General features: G+C 40.7%; 1 pseudogene; it reads right to left on the bottom strand.

Moving 5' to 3' along the window:
• Positions 1 to 3898: 3898 nt before the first annotated feature.
• LOC101560673 lies at positions 3899 to 11989 on the bottom strand (annotated as a pseudogene).
• Positions 11990 to 15021: the final 3032 nt, after the last annotated feature.

Here is a 15021-nt window from a genome sequence, read left to right as displayed (position 1 = left end):
TGTTTGCACCCATTAGAATGGTGAGGCTATGCTTTAATGTCCAGCAACCTCCAATGCTGATGACTTTCAACAAAAGAAGTTTTATTTCTATCCAACCATTTTCCAGGTGGCCTTGGATAAACCCATATCTCACTTCTTTCTTCTTTGTAATTATCAGGAATAGCCAGGAATGCACCATTCTGGAATACAGAGTAGTCCATCAGACAGCCCCTGGCCCCTGGCTTTGTTCTAGTCCCCATTCCACCACCATTAGCAATGAGATACCATCAACGCGTCAGCACAGGGAGTCCTGTGGCCTCTGATGTGCTACCAGAGCATCTGAAATTCCATCTGCCTTTGACAGCTCCTGAAGCAATCATAGGCTTCTACTATTCTTTGCAGTCTTTCTGTGAGTGATGAATCTGATTCATGGGAACTTGTGAGGAGGGAGGCTCTGTCTCACAGACTCAGATAAGCTGGTAACCAGTGTGCAGTAAGCTGGGCCACCATTTCTCCCTTGTGGCCCACGTGATCAACATGATGCTATGGAGGTCCCAAGGCACACTGACATACATGTCCACAGGCACTACCCCTGGGGTAAGAGAATATAGTGAAGGGCACACTGGCCCCCAACACTGCTGCCCAGAAGTGACATGCATGCTTTCTGCTCTCATTTCATTTGCTGAGGAGAATCACATGGCCATGAGCTACCCAAAGCCATCAGAAAGTGAATCCTACCTGGAAGGAAACAAAATACCTGTGCGTACTTCTCATGAATGCCTAGTCTCCTAATGCTCACAAATATAACTCTGAGAAATTAGCTACTAACTACTGGTGAACAACAACTTTGTACTACCGAAGTTTCTGTAAGATTTATTTACTCAATGAACATCTATTACTATCATTTCTAACAAGACACTGCACTTCAACCTGGCAGGCAAGATAATAGCATGCTACTTGCTACATGCTCTGGAACTGAGGATGTGGGTTCAAATCCCAGATCTAGCGCTGGTCAGGAGGATAAACTCAAGTAAATCACATTTTGACTTAGTTTCTCTGTCTGAAGACAAAACGGGAACAATAATACAATGTACCTTAAAAGACTGAAACAAACATTAAAAGAGATAATACAAAAATAAGAACTTAATAAATATTGGTTATTATTCCATCATTATTTCAAAAATAATTAGTAGTTGCATTTGAGAAATTTAGTATAGATAAGAGGTTATGGCATTTTGACTCATTTTTACTCAGTCTGAAAGATAGTTCTCAAGGATCTGGTATGTGCAGGCTGTTGGACTGGGCACTGTCAGATGAGAATAAATAAAGTCAGTACTCCTAGAGAGTGGATAATTTGGTAGGTGAGGCAAAATCATAAGGAATTTCAGTAATCTCTGAGTGACAAGATGAAGTCTAAGGAAACTCAAAAGAGGAACATTCAGCTAAATCCAAGAGTGAATAAGCAGCATTTTGAAGGTGACATTTTCCTGAGTTGCAATTTTTTCCTGAAGTGCATTTTAAATGTGCAAAATCATTTAAGCTTTACCTCAAGGTTAGTGAAGGAAGCTTTCAAGTCCTAAAACTCCCACAACGCTTGTGGCTGCTGTCTGTCCTCTGCTGACTGTCTGCTGACAGCAAGAGCAAGCCCTCATCCCCCCCACCCCCACCCCCCACCAGCTCCCATTGATTCAGACTCTCCCAGACAAGCTATTCAACAAGAACTGCCAGTCAAGACTCAAGACTGATTTGCAAAAGGCAAACATCCACCTGAAGGCAACCCCGCCTGCTCCAATGAAACATTTGATTCTCCTTGCAAAGCAAATTGTGGCAAACACATGAAATTACTCCACACAGCAGCAGCCTTGGCATTGCAGAATCTATGGGAAATTCCACAGGGACCCACGACACTGTTTTAACTATGCGGACTGAGCGTGAGAGGCATTTTTTGTTGTTAATTCCTTCCCACAATTCACAGACTCTTCCCTAGGAACACAAAGCCTCTGACTGCATTCAAATGAATATTGGCACCTTTAAGTTCCACATTTCTTATCTCTTAACCCAGAAAGACTAACTTAAGTTTTCCTGAGGACTATAGACACACACACAAGAAAAATGGGAATAAGATCAACAGACCACACACCTACTTTTCATATTCAAAAGGGAATACGTATCTAATCTAAACATGAAGCCAGTGGGCCTTGTTTTTACTTACAATCTGCTGGAAAAAGACTGTTTCTATGGCAGCAGGAAATGTGGGGGTTTTTTCAAAGGAGTTATTGAATCAACAAAGATTCACCCACCTCATTAAAAGTCTTTCTTTTCCTTTGATGATATGCCAGAATTGATGAATTTTCAGCAATGTATATCAAGATGCTTTTTTTTATATCTGAGAAGATACAAGGAGAAGGCTTTCACTTTCTTCTCTACAACTGGGTTTCTTCCCAGGTCATACATCTTGTGAATTTGTAGACATACATACAGAAGAGAAGGGCAGCAGTTAATTGTTTCCATTAGAGGAAAAAACAGTGGGTGTGTGTGAGTGAGAGAGAAGTGGAAATCTGCTATTGATGCTTTAAAAGACACAGTTTAAGAATTCTAGTCAGGAGATCCACTGCCATGCTGATAAAATAAACAGCTGCATAATTGATAATTATTCTTGTAATCAAAAGAGGAAACATTTAATCTGTCTTTTCATTGCTTGTGATTTTTGTCAGTGGACTTGGCATCCTTTTGAGGCTAGAAATGCAAACGTCTTCCTTTCTGATGTTAGGGCCTAACTCTATTTAAGCAAGCTGGTAGTAATTTCCATCCAGGGCCCGCAGAGAGAGACAAGCTATCTGTAAGAGTACATGGGCTTGGCTTGCACCACAACCTCTCTTTAAAAAAAGTAATGCTACAAGGTGTGGCAGAGACTGTAGATGTGAAAAAATGGGTAGACCAATCCCAGAAAAATAAATAATAATAGCAAAAGAAGGTAAAAGTGATTAGACTTTGCAAGTGTGAGCCCTGCTGTCTCTCCCAAGTCACACCCACATGTTAAACTGCCTAGGGCACATCTCTCTTTGGACAGACATCAGGTAACTCATGCTCACTGTCAGACTAAATTCCTCAGACTTTGTGCACACCAGCTTCTCTTCCTGTGCATGCAGCTAACAAAGCACATCATTATCCATGTGGCCAACCAGCCAGGAGCCAGGAGAGCACCCCAAAATCTTCCCTTTCCCCACCACCAGGTCCCACATTCTGTCCTTTCTCACAGGTCAGTCACAACCTACCCTTGCTCCAGTTCCATACTACTGCAGTGTTCCTTCTATGTGCAACTGCAAACTTTTTCAAGTGATGCTTACAACCTCAATGGTGTCCCACAGGATTTGGAGTCATGTAAAATCTTCATCTGAGCCACCAAGACTTGCCATGAACAGCTCACTGCCTGACTCTCTATTCTTTCTGCACAGGTACTACGTCTTCCTGCAGAGGAGGAAGTGTTTGATCAAGAAAAAGCTTGTTTTATTTCTCTCATTATCTGCAAAACAAACAACCTCTATCACATCTCTTTTTCCTTCCCCTGCAATAGCTTGGGCAGATCTTATGGCTCTTCTGTCTTCCCCAGGTACTAATAGTTTCATTTTCAGACATGAACAGTATCATTCAATTTGCTAGTACCAAAGTGTTTCATTTATATCCCGATTTGAGCTCCTATCCATAGGACACAGCCTTCAACACATAGATAAAGGAGGGTATAATTTCTCCAATTTTCTTTCTTTTTTTCTTTTCTTTTTTTTTCATATATCTAGAGAGGCATTTATTCATTATCAATTTTGTTTTCTCTAACCTAGAATCATTTTTTTATATTTTGCTTATTTTTCTGCAGTTAAACTAGGAATATATAGGACCCCCCCAACCCAATGAAATGACATTCTTAGAAATTAGATTCTTTGATTTTCTTGTCAGCCTGTTTCAAGGAAAACCATGTGTTCACTATGCTTGCTCACAGTTTGGCCCATACCAAGTGGTTATTTAATCCAAATATCTGAGCAGCAAAATGAGCTGATCCTTCTGGAGAAAGTATGGTCCAACAGCCAAGACCACTGTTAGTCTCAGAGAAGACTACACATCCTGAGCTCCCCAGTCTGATGTGAGAGGAGGGCAACTGATAACTGGATATGCAGTGTTACCAGACATCACTGGGCCTAAGCCATTGCTTCTGCCCACCACTGCCATGAACACAGTTGGAATTCCATCCCCTTCATACTCAGTTTTAATCCTCAGAGTCTCATCTGGGCCTTTATTTTGGCAGAACCAGGGATTGAACTCAGGCCCCTGTGCTTGCCAGGCAAGTGTTTATTCTACTGAGCCATCTCCCTGGCCCTCATCTGGGCCTTTGTGTGAAGTTCACAAAGAATTCCATAATTTCCACAAGCCTTGATTTTTTTCAGTTACCAAGGTCAGAAGTTGAGCCCATCAACACTACAACCTTACACTGACTTTCTGATTTCAGAAGCAACTATACTTTCTCTGAAACCCATTCAAGGTTCTTCTTTACCATCTGAAGCCCTTCAGTGGTTACTTCATTGAGGTCACAGTAAGACTGTCTCTCTGCTGGCTTCAATCTCCTGATGGTCAGAGTCTCCAGGAATCATTATCAATAACATCAGTGAGAACAATTTCTTTGGTAGTCACATCAACACCAAATTCAATCTTCATATCAACCATTGTACAGTTCTGGGGCAACCAGGATTTCTCCAGTATTTCAAAAATAGCTTGTGTAGCATGACTCATGATATCCAGTTAGTTTGGCCCATAACAAATCCAGCAAAACAAAATTTTGCAGCCATTAGCTTTTCCTCAGACCACTGTGGATCATTAGTAGCATTATCCTTGAAAAATAGCTCCACTTTAGGTGGGTAAAACTTAAATCCTTCTTTGAAACCAGGATTTCTTTTGAGAAAAGAAACTGCTGTTATTCTTCTGCAAACCCCTTCAATTGGAATCATTTCACAGTGGGGTGCAATGAAAGCTGTCTCTCCACATTTTCTGGTGAAAGCAGTTTTGATATATGCTTCCTGTAACAGTTGGAAAATACAACTGGTAATCTTATTGGAGAGGGCAGCTCTCCCTTCCAGATGATTCTTTCCAGCCGCATTTCTGGCTGTAATCTGGTCCTTCGACTGCAGGAAGATTTTTTCTGAACTCACAATTCAAAACTTCCTTTGTTTTACCCTCATAAAGCTTTTTGCAAATGTTCAATACCTCTGCTGTTTGCGATGATCCTGAACAGGCAGAAGGCAGTAACCACACTGGAAAAAGAGGCTGAAACATGGAAAATAGAGAGGCAATTCCACCAACTTTCTCCTCTCTTCTTTTCATACTCTTACTCTTTAGGAGACGGGAGACTTTGAAGGGCCTTCTGATGACCACCCCTGTGTCATCATACAGGCACAAACAATACCTCCTAGCAAACTTCTTGGGGCCACATAGCAAATATTCCAACCAGATGCCTGAAAACTCTTGATTTGGCTGGAGGAAGTTGGCCAACTAGACAGCCCTCCTAGGTGGAGCCCCCAACACAACTCTAGCCTAGCTTCCTTCCACAAGGATCAAATGGCCCACTGAATCCATGACATACTACCCTCACTATAGCCCTCCCTCCTTACCTGCTATCAGACAACTCCACCAAAAATGTTTACTTCTTATACCTAAAATCCCCAAAGTGCTTTTGAAAACTCTTCGAGGTCCTTACTTTAGCAGCAACAAGCACAGAGCTTGTGACATAACATACTCAAGATATATCAGGAAACATTTTCATGAAGTCCTTCTTATACAAATAGGCAGCCATGGTGTGAGATAATCATTAAATCTGCAAATGCTCATGAGCCACAAGTCTTGCTCTCTTTCATGCTAGTGTAAAATCTAAACTGACATCACTAGAACATCACCATCCTGCAACCTCCAGCAAGTTAGAGCCTGGGCGTTGAACAACAACTGTGCTGACATAAAAAAAGACCAAAAACATACATAATATAATTCTTGGAGAAGGAACACATGATGACCCCTCGTCTCACCGGGGGAGCAGATGTAGAAACTGATTGAGACTTTGGGTCCAGTAGCCAATTTTCAGGAAATCTGAGTGCAGAGGGACTTGTTGAACTATGTTCTGCACATGCAGTCTTCAGAAGTCAGACTGTGAGGAGCTTTATGGGTCAAAGAGGTCAACAGATACATCAAAAAACAAAGAAAGAGATGGAGAGAAACGTGTAAATTAAAAGATTTAAAAAACATGTCCAGTGTTTTGGTTTTTCTTAACATGGCCAAGACTAAACTACTGTGTCTGAATGAACCCTTCAGTGGTAATCTCATAAAAAAGCTATTTCATAGTTATTCTAAAGTCATGTTATGTTTCATGAAAGGAAGGGACCTGGATGTGGAACAGACATAAGGAGATTTCCAAGGTAGCTGGTAAAGTTATATTTCTTTAAATAGGTAGAGTTAAAGAGCTCTTTGCTTTGTAATAAGCTACTATGTCAAAAGCTTTGATCTGCTGGATCTCTATTTTATTTTACAATTTTTATAAATGTACAGAAAAAGAAGAAAAACAAAATAAAAATAGGTAGAAAGCAAATCATAAAAACTGTCTTCTCCCTCGTGTGGTAGGCAGAATAACAGTCCTTCAAAAATGTCCACCTTTTTGTTCTCAGAACCCGCCAAGGGCAAAATTTTATATGGCAAAAAAGAGTTGTAAATGTGATCTTAGAATGGAGAAATTATCCTGCATTATTGATGCAGGCCAAATACATCCAGAGGATTTCTTAAACATAAGTACGCAAGGCAGGGAAGTCAGTGTCAGAAGAGCAGGTATGATGAGGTAGCTGGATTTGAAGGGAGGGTGGAGAACAGGAGTTAATGCGTCCAGAAGCTGGAAAAGCACAGAAACAGGGTTCTATGTTAGGATCTCCAAGACAGAGAATAGCTCTCTTGAAAAGGAAATTAAAATTTTAAATAAAGCCTGCCAAGAACACCTGACAAAACCAGATGGGTATGTGCAGGCAATCCTGGTAAATAGACATTTCCTCCTTCATGGAACCCATGTCCATTTAACTGGTGGCCGTGCAATGTAACTTGAGATGTTTAAACTCCCTTAGGAATCCATGATGTCACCCAACCTCCCAATCACAATGCACCAAATCTGCCTTTGTGCCTTTCCACTTGCTTTCCCTATGAAAATAGCAAAATTGTGCAAGGTGAGGCTTTGACTTTGAGGGATGATCCCAGTCAAGCAGTATAAATATGGCACCTCCTGCACCTTCTCAGTGTGGGCTCTTCCTGTGTTTAGTCTGATTTCTGTAACTCTCTGCACCATGTTCTACATCCAGTGACACCCATTCTAAACTTCTGATCTCTGAACTATAAAATTGCTCTAAAACGGCATTGTTCCAAGCCACCAAATTTATAAGCATTTGTTACAGCAGCAACAGATAACCAAGACTGCATTTCTCCCAAAGGAAAGAAGTAGCGGATGGGCCAATGCTCACAAAATTGGTGGGGCTTTCTAAAATGTTTGCCAAGTATTGTTTTTCAAGGGTTTTTAATTTTTTTTAAATCTTTTATGCATTTATTTATTTGGTATAGCATCTTACTGTACAGCTCAGACTCCTACTTAGTAATTCTCCTGTCTCACCCTCTCCAGTGCTGGGATTACAGGTGTGTACCATGCCTGGTTTCAGTGGCCAGAAAGGCACACCTGGGGCTTCCAGGGCTGGCACAGCATGTGATACTGGGGCTCAAATTCTGGTCCTTGAGCTTGCCAGGCAGGTGCTTAGACTGCCAAGCTGTCTCCCCAACCTGTTTCTCAGTTTTGATCTTTAGGAAAAAAAAATTTTCTTACATGACATAAAAAGACTCAAATTAAAATTTTATTTTCCAGGGCCAGCCAAATAACTCAGCAGATTAAAGTGCCTGCAAGCAGGCACACAGCCCATGAGTTTGATCCTGGGGCAAACCGTGCTGCACTACCCCTGGGGTGTGCTGAGACAGCAATTGAGACTGGGCATGATGGCCCACTCCTGTAATCCCAGCTCTTGGGAAGTGAGCTGGGAGATAAACAGGCAGATCACTATGAGTCCAATCTAGTAGTGAGACACTGAACACCCTGTAGGACCTTCCCTAAAATACAAAAAATAAATAAATAAATAAATAAATAGAATTATTTTTAAATAATTTTATTGAGAAACAAATAACAATGAGACAGTTTCAAAACCAATTAGTGAGTTTCAATAATTAATACATTGCATATTTTTGTCTTAGTGGTTATTCATTGAATTAAGAGAATGTAGCTGTATATCTATCATAACTATTTTGAATATACAGATACAAAATAGTTGTTCATTTGTATCCCCCTTTTTTGTTTAGTTTTATCAGAGAAGGGCATTCTGTTGTCATTTAAATATTGTAAGTCCCTGAATTAAGCAAAATATTCCAGTACTCCACAGTAGTAGTGGGTTTTTCATAAGACTGGCAATGTCAGAAGTTGTTGACTTGAGCCTTTTACAGCTCAGCATATTAATATGGCTTTACTTTTTATACCTCGTTTTTACACTTTTCTGCCAGATGGTTAAGACCAAGGTAAAACAAGATCTATATAAAAAGAACTGTAACTTTTGTATCTGATAAGGTCAGTCAAGTCCCCTCAGGATTTACCCTGAAACCCTATACGACAGATTGTAGATCCTTTATCAGTGTCAGCCATGTGGATGAGTCATGACCATTGCTTGGCCAATGTGCTCTCTGTGAAAGCCTGATAGAATGTTTTCTCTCCATGTGACTCTCCTTAGGCACACTCTACATCATCGATCATTTTCCTCTGTGGCTCCATAAAAACCTTGATCAGAAAATTTGGGAACAATTGAGTTACATGATGTTACAGTACAAGTTCTCCTATGTCCTGAATCTTCACTGACCTTGAAAGGTTAGGGTCAAAATATTGGCTGTCCTTGCAGCCCTTCTTTTTCTCTAATTTTTGTTCCTCAAACTTAGGTTTTTAACCCTCCAGAAGAGAAGCTTATTACCCGACAATATAGGCAGTTGAGCTTAACCTCACTATCTGTCTGAGTACCAAACATCTTAGGCATCACATGGAACGGATATTTTCCATCAAATGTTGATATGTTAAACATTAAGTCCCTATAGAATATGAAGAAAAAAAAATTTTTAAGTATTTTAAAAAATATGAATAAAAAGTTACATATTTTTACACAAAAATTTAGAAATCTAACCATATACAGCATTATAGTAGGACAGTCTTGACTTTTTTTTCTGCTCTCTTGTTTTCATTTATTACTCTTTTATTTTTTTAAAAAAAATTATTTTCCTAGGCAAAAGAAAGTTCTTGAAAGAGAAACATCATAAAGCTGAGGGAATCAGAGAACCAGGTTGAGTACGGAGAGAACGAGACAATGCTAGCACTCAAAAAAGTAAGGTTTTGCTCACAGCGAGGTCAAAAAATTTTCCTTAATTAGAAAAAATAGGGCCAACCAGATAGCTCAGCAGACTAAAGCACCCGCTTAGGCAGAAAGCAGCAGCCGGGGTTCGATCCCCAGTGTGCTGTGCCGGCCCCGCCCCCAGGGCGCTGAGACGCACTTGGGAGGCTTGAATCAGGAGAATCCATATGAGTCCGACCTACATAGTGAGACCCTGTAGACCCTATAGACCTTGCCCTAAATATATTAAAAAAAAAAAAAAAGAAATGTTCAAATCTGTCATGCATGATATGTGTCAGGCACTAAAACCTGAGTGAAGAAAGGAGAAGTGACTGGATGCCTAGAGGCCAAAAAGTGACAGATATTTACTGCTATTTCCATATTAACCTCATTTATAAGTTTATTCATGAGCTTGTCATATTCACTTTCAAGTTTCTATAACAAAATTTCACAGACCAGGTGACCTACAGACAACAAAAGTGTGTTTCACACAATCCTGGATGCTAAGAAAGTCCAAGATTAAAGGACCAGCATTTTGGGTGTCTGGGAAAGGGTTCTTCCTCATTAATGGTGCTTTCTTATTGAACCCCCTTCATGTGATAGAGGGGTGAGAAAGCTACCTCTTTTATGAGGGTGCCACTCACATTCATTGACAGTGCACCCCACTCAAAGAGTATGGCCCAACCTCTCAATACTATCACGACGAGGTTAAGATTTCAACAGAAGAATTTTGAGGGGCACACTCAAACCACAGCATCGCTCCTTCCCAAAGCAAGTGTCAGAGACCAGCTCCCTGTACTAAGAGGCAGGCAAAGGTGGGTGGAGAGACTGAGTCAAAGCATTTCCCCAGAAAGGTGAAATGCAGGAAGTATGGAGGTAACAGAAGGAAGGCAATCAGGAAAAGGAGCAGTAAATGGCGGTGACAGGCAGGATCCTTGGGAGAATCCTGCAGGTAGGACCCCCAACATATCCTGTTCACTCAGAGCTAGTCTGTTAGATCTCACCACACATAGTAGACTTTGCAACAATTCAGCCTGATAACAGGTTTATGTGCAGAGTACAGGGGAAGAGAAGGAGAAAAAGAAGAGAGGAAAGGAGGAAGAGGAGGAAGAGGATGAGGAGGGGGTTTCTTAATTTATTAGTTATATTGATGCAATGAAAATATGTGTGGCAAGGGCCAGCCAAATAGCTCAACGGATTAAAGCACCTGCAAGTAGGCTCAGGAGCCGGAGGTTCAATCCCTGGACCTGCCTTATGCCAGGCCCACCCCCAGGGTGCGCAGAGAAGGCAATTGAGATAGGGCATGGTGGCATGTGCCTGTCATCCCAGCTCTTGGAAGGCTGTAAAAGGTGTATCACTATGAGTCCAATCTAGTAGTGAGACCCTGAATACCCTGTAGAGCCTTCCCTAAAATACAGAAAAAGAAAGAAAGAGAGAGAGAGAGAGAGAGAGAGAGAGAGAGAGAGAGAGAGAGAGAGAAAGAAAGAAAGAAAGAAAGAAAGAAAGAAAGAAAGAAAGAAAGAAAGAAAGAGAAAACATGTGGCTTTTCTCTCCTATGCAGGGCGAGGCTTTCTTTCTCACTATCTCCTGCAAGACTCTACTCCCAGTCCGGCGCAAGATCATCTACAGAAATGAAGTGCTATATTTGAATATTGCTGTAGGCACAGTTTGACCTTTAAAATGCATTATTTAAATATTAACAACATGGCATGAAAGCAGCCTACTGACAGGTGTTATACAAGTCAGACCAAATAGGATACTAAATCTGTGAGCAGCTTTGAAACTCCCATTAGAGATAATGAGGACTAGGCATGTACTTCCACACATTGTCCAGCACTCAGTTGCTCCACATTCAGTCAGAATAAATTAACTGAACACGGTGTTTGAAGGGAAGGAAATAATCATCTTTCCTTTAAACTGCTGTCTAATGACTTCTGCATCTCCACATGGTAATAACAGGAAAGGGCCTGTGTGCGTCTCAGACTTTGAAGTGAATGCCACGTTTCTGGCTGAGGCTGGATCCACACTATAAAGGACAGCTGCAGCCTGTACTCACAAGCACCCCAGATGACCCCTTCACTTGCGCATCTCTCCACCCTCCTGGCTCTCTAGGGGCTCTCCAACCCCCACAAGGCTCTTTGGATACTTTCACTGGAAACTTAGATATTTCAGGCTGCAAACACTGATACTTTCTAAGGCATCCAAAGAAGGAAGCCCATATCAGCTCCTTCCACGTGTGCCCCAGAATTTCCTACCCTCAGCACAACCTTCGGGGTCAGATAGTGCTTTGTGATAGGCCTGGCCTTTGCATTCAGGGTTATTTGGCAATATTCCTGGACTCTGGGCACTAGGGGCCAAATCTCAGTTATAACAGCCCCAATGTCTCCAGATAATGTTAACATCTCCTGAAAGCAGGCAAAACGGCCCCATGTGATGGTTTGGACCTAGGGGGCCTCCCAAACTTTCATGTTCCCAGAGTCCAGGTTTTTGGAAGGTGATTAGAACATGAATGTGCTATTACCTGTCACTGGATTCATCGGCCAATGGGTTCTACAGCTGATTCTGCCACGTGGCGGTGGGGCCTAGCTAGAGCAAGGTCACTGGGGGCGTGACCTGAAAGATTATGACCTCTCTTCCCTCTCTGCTTCCCAGCCTCCATGAGAACAGCTTGTGTCTGTCAGACGTGTCTACCATGCCTTGTCTGCCTTGGAGTCAGCCAGCTATGGACTGAATCTTGTTAAAAACATAAACCAAAATAAACCTCTCCCTGTTTACGCTGTGGGTATTGGTGTTTTTGGTCCAATAAAGAGACAGTGACTAAGGTACCCTCAAATGAGGATTATTGGCTTAGGCAAACATGTTAATTGTATGGTTCAGTGTTGTAGGGGAAGCAAAAGTACACCTTGACCCTTTCAGGATTTTCAGCTAGGCCTGAAAATAAAATAATGTAAAAACAGATCAATGGAAGAAAAGCATACAAATTAATTTAATATAAGTTTTATGGGGTTTGTATTTTTGCTCTTGTTGTTATTGAGAATCAAACTCAGGACCTTGTGCTTGCCAGGCAGGCACTGTGCACTGAACTATATCATCAGCCTACAAGCTTTATGTTGTATGGAATTTTCATAAGGAAATGAAGATTCAAAGACGAAGTCAGAGAGAAACATATCTAGATCTAGGTCTAGATATAGATACACGTTATATAGATGCAGATTACATTAGATCCAGATTGATAAATGGTAAAATGTGACAAAGAAAAAAGAGAACCTTGGCCTCGGGTTGTTAATTAGATGAAAAAGTGAGCATTAAAGTTACAAGGTTATTTTTACAGATTTCTTTCAGTCTTTCTTTTCCATCCTTAATAATAAAATTAATATTTTCCTTCTGTATAGGGAGGGCATCTCTGACATGGGAGTTTCTTTGCCAACTCTTTAGAAACAGAGAGAAAGCCAGAGTGGTCTCCTTGTACCTACTATTTTTCAAGGGCCTTTATTTCAAAGCAGTCAGCTGCCAGAGCTGCATCATTAGCCCCTTCAGTATCATGATGCTCCCAAGTTCACTTGATAATCCAGGAGCCTCGACAACTCAGTTGCTGATTAGATCTGACATATTCTTTCCAGGACTGTGGGCCAGAAAAAGGAGTTAAGATTGAATATAATGGGCCAGAAGGTGACTCTGATTCAGGACCTGGAAAGGAACTAGGAGAAGAAGCCTATAACTTCTCAGGGAATTCTTTAATCATGCTGGATCTTACATGTAGCTCTAATACTCATCCTAGAATTAATAGTCACTGATCATCAGGCACCAGTTCATGAACCATGGTAAGAACAATCTGGAGTCATATTATGTTTGAATTGACTTGAATTATATATTTTGTAATTTTGTAACTATGCTAGGATATTGATGACATCATTTAAAATAACCAAAAAGAAACCTATGCAATGGTCTTATCCTTTGGATGTGTTTTTCCTGGGAATAACAACAATCTTACAAGATGCTAAGGCGTTGTTGAAGAGATGAGTAGAGACAGCAGGACCAATCAGTGCGCCAGTCAGTAACCAAATGTATGAACACCTGCCAGAACACAGTGGTGTCTTTCAGAAGGACATTCTTCCATTGGTGTGGTCCACTTATGTATTTTTGAAGATCTGCTGATGACAATAGCAAATATTATAATAATAATTTATAACTTTATAATTAAAATCAAATTTACAATTGTTGGATAACAAGTTAATTTTCAGCTAGACACTGTTTGATCAAACAGTTGGTACCCTTTACATGTGAAAATCTGTGTGAATTTCTCACAGAATGTGAAGTTAAACCCAGCTTGGACATCACTATGGGACCTCCAGTCTGCTAACATGTTCACATTTCCATTTACACAGTCTGAGTCTTAACATATGTCAGTGGCTGCCAAAGTACTCAGATCTGAGCATCACCAGTACCCAGAAGCACATTAGAAATGAAGATTCTTGGCCACATCCATCCCAGATGTCCTGAGTCATGGGTTCTTCATGGAGACAAGTTAGTGTTTAGCAAGGAGATGCTGAAGGCTAAAGTGTGAGACTCACTGACTTCAAAAGTGAGTTGCATTGAGAAGTTAAGCCAAAGCCCAAGTTCATGAAATTTCAGAGTTTTTCTATCATTTGGGTCTTTTGACTATAGTTTAGACCTCTGCGTTTGTCTTGGTCCCCAGCTCATCATTCCTAGGAAATTGTAGAACCTGTAGAAAGTGGAACTTAGCAGGAGGGCTTTAGGCTATTAGAGGGCTGAATCTTTCAAACTTGAGCCAAAAGTTGACTAACACACTTTTCTACTACTAAATTCTATGTAGTATTATCAACATTGTTAATAATAACAGTACTGAATGAAGAAACAATAGTATCATGGCCTCTCTTTCTACTTTGAAAGCTCTGAAATACATAAAATTCTGACCTATGCCCACCCACCCTAAGAAATTCAGAATTATGAGCATCTTGGCAACTTTCTCTTTATCCATTATGCATATGCATTATTAGAAAACATATATTGTTTAATCAAAAGATAACATTACACTGGGTAATGTTCACGAGCACTGGCAAATATTTCATTTATGAACTGTCATTGATAATTATCCAGAAAAATATAAATATTCACATTTGGCCAAATTCCTTCAGACTCCTACTCCTACTCCTGTATCTCTTGAAAACAAAAACCTCAAGCGAGAGTCCTATTGCTCAATCAGACAAAGTTCTTGAAATACAGAAATACTTTTTAAAATAAGTCTAATTGCAAAATAAGGTCATGTTATGTGGAAGAGACTAACACTCTGAGTGGTAGCTGTGTGGAAATACTGGGCTAGCATCACTTGTAAACACTTCAGGGTAGAGCTGAGGTTCAATCCGGGTGGATTCTGAGTCAGACTTCAGGACTTGAATCCCAGACCTGTCTTCTGATTCACTCTTGTAATACTCAGACAATGGTCCCCAGTAGAGCTGCTGAGGATTACATGAGCTGATCCAGACAGTTAATATGTTCCTGTGCAGTTTTACACAGTCCAAATCTTCACAAGCTCAGATCAGTGCACCAG

Source organism: Octodon degus, unplaced genomic scaffold, assembly GCF_000260255.1.
Source record: "Octodon degus isolate 3935 unplaced genomic scaffold, OctDeg1.0 scaffold00014, whole genome shotgun sequence".
Classification (NCBI taxonomy): Eukaryota; Metazoa; Chordata; class Mammalia; order Rodentia; family Octodontidae; genus Octodon; species Octodon degus.
The sequence above is the reverse complement of the archived record's forward strand: the minus strand, read 5'-3'. Positions and strand labels throughout refer to the sequence as shown.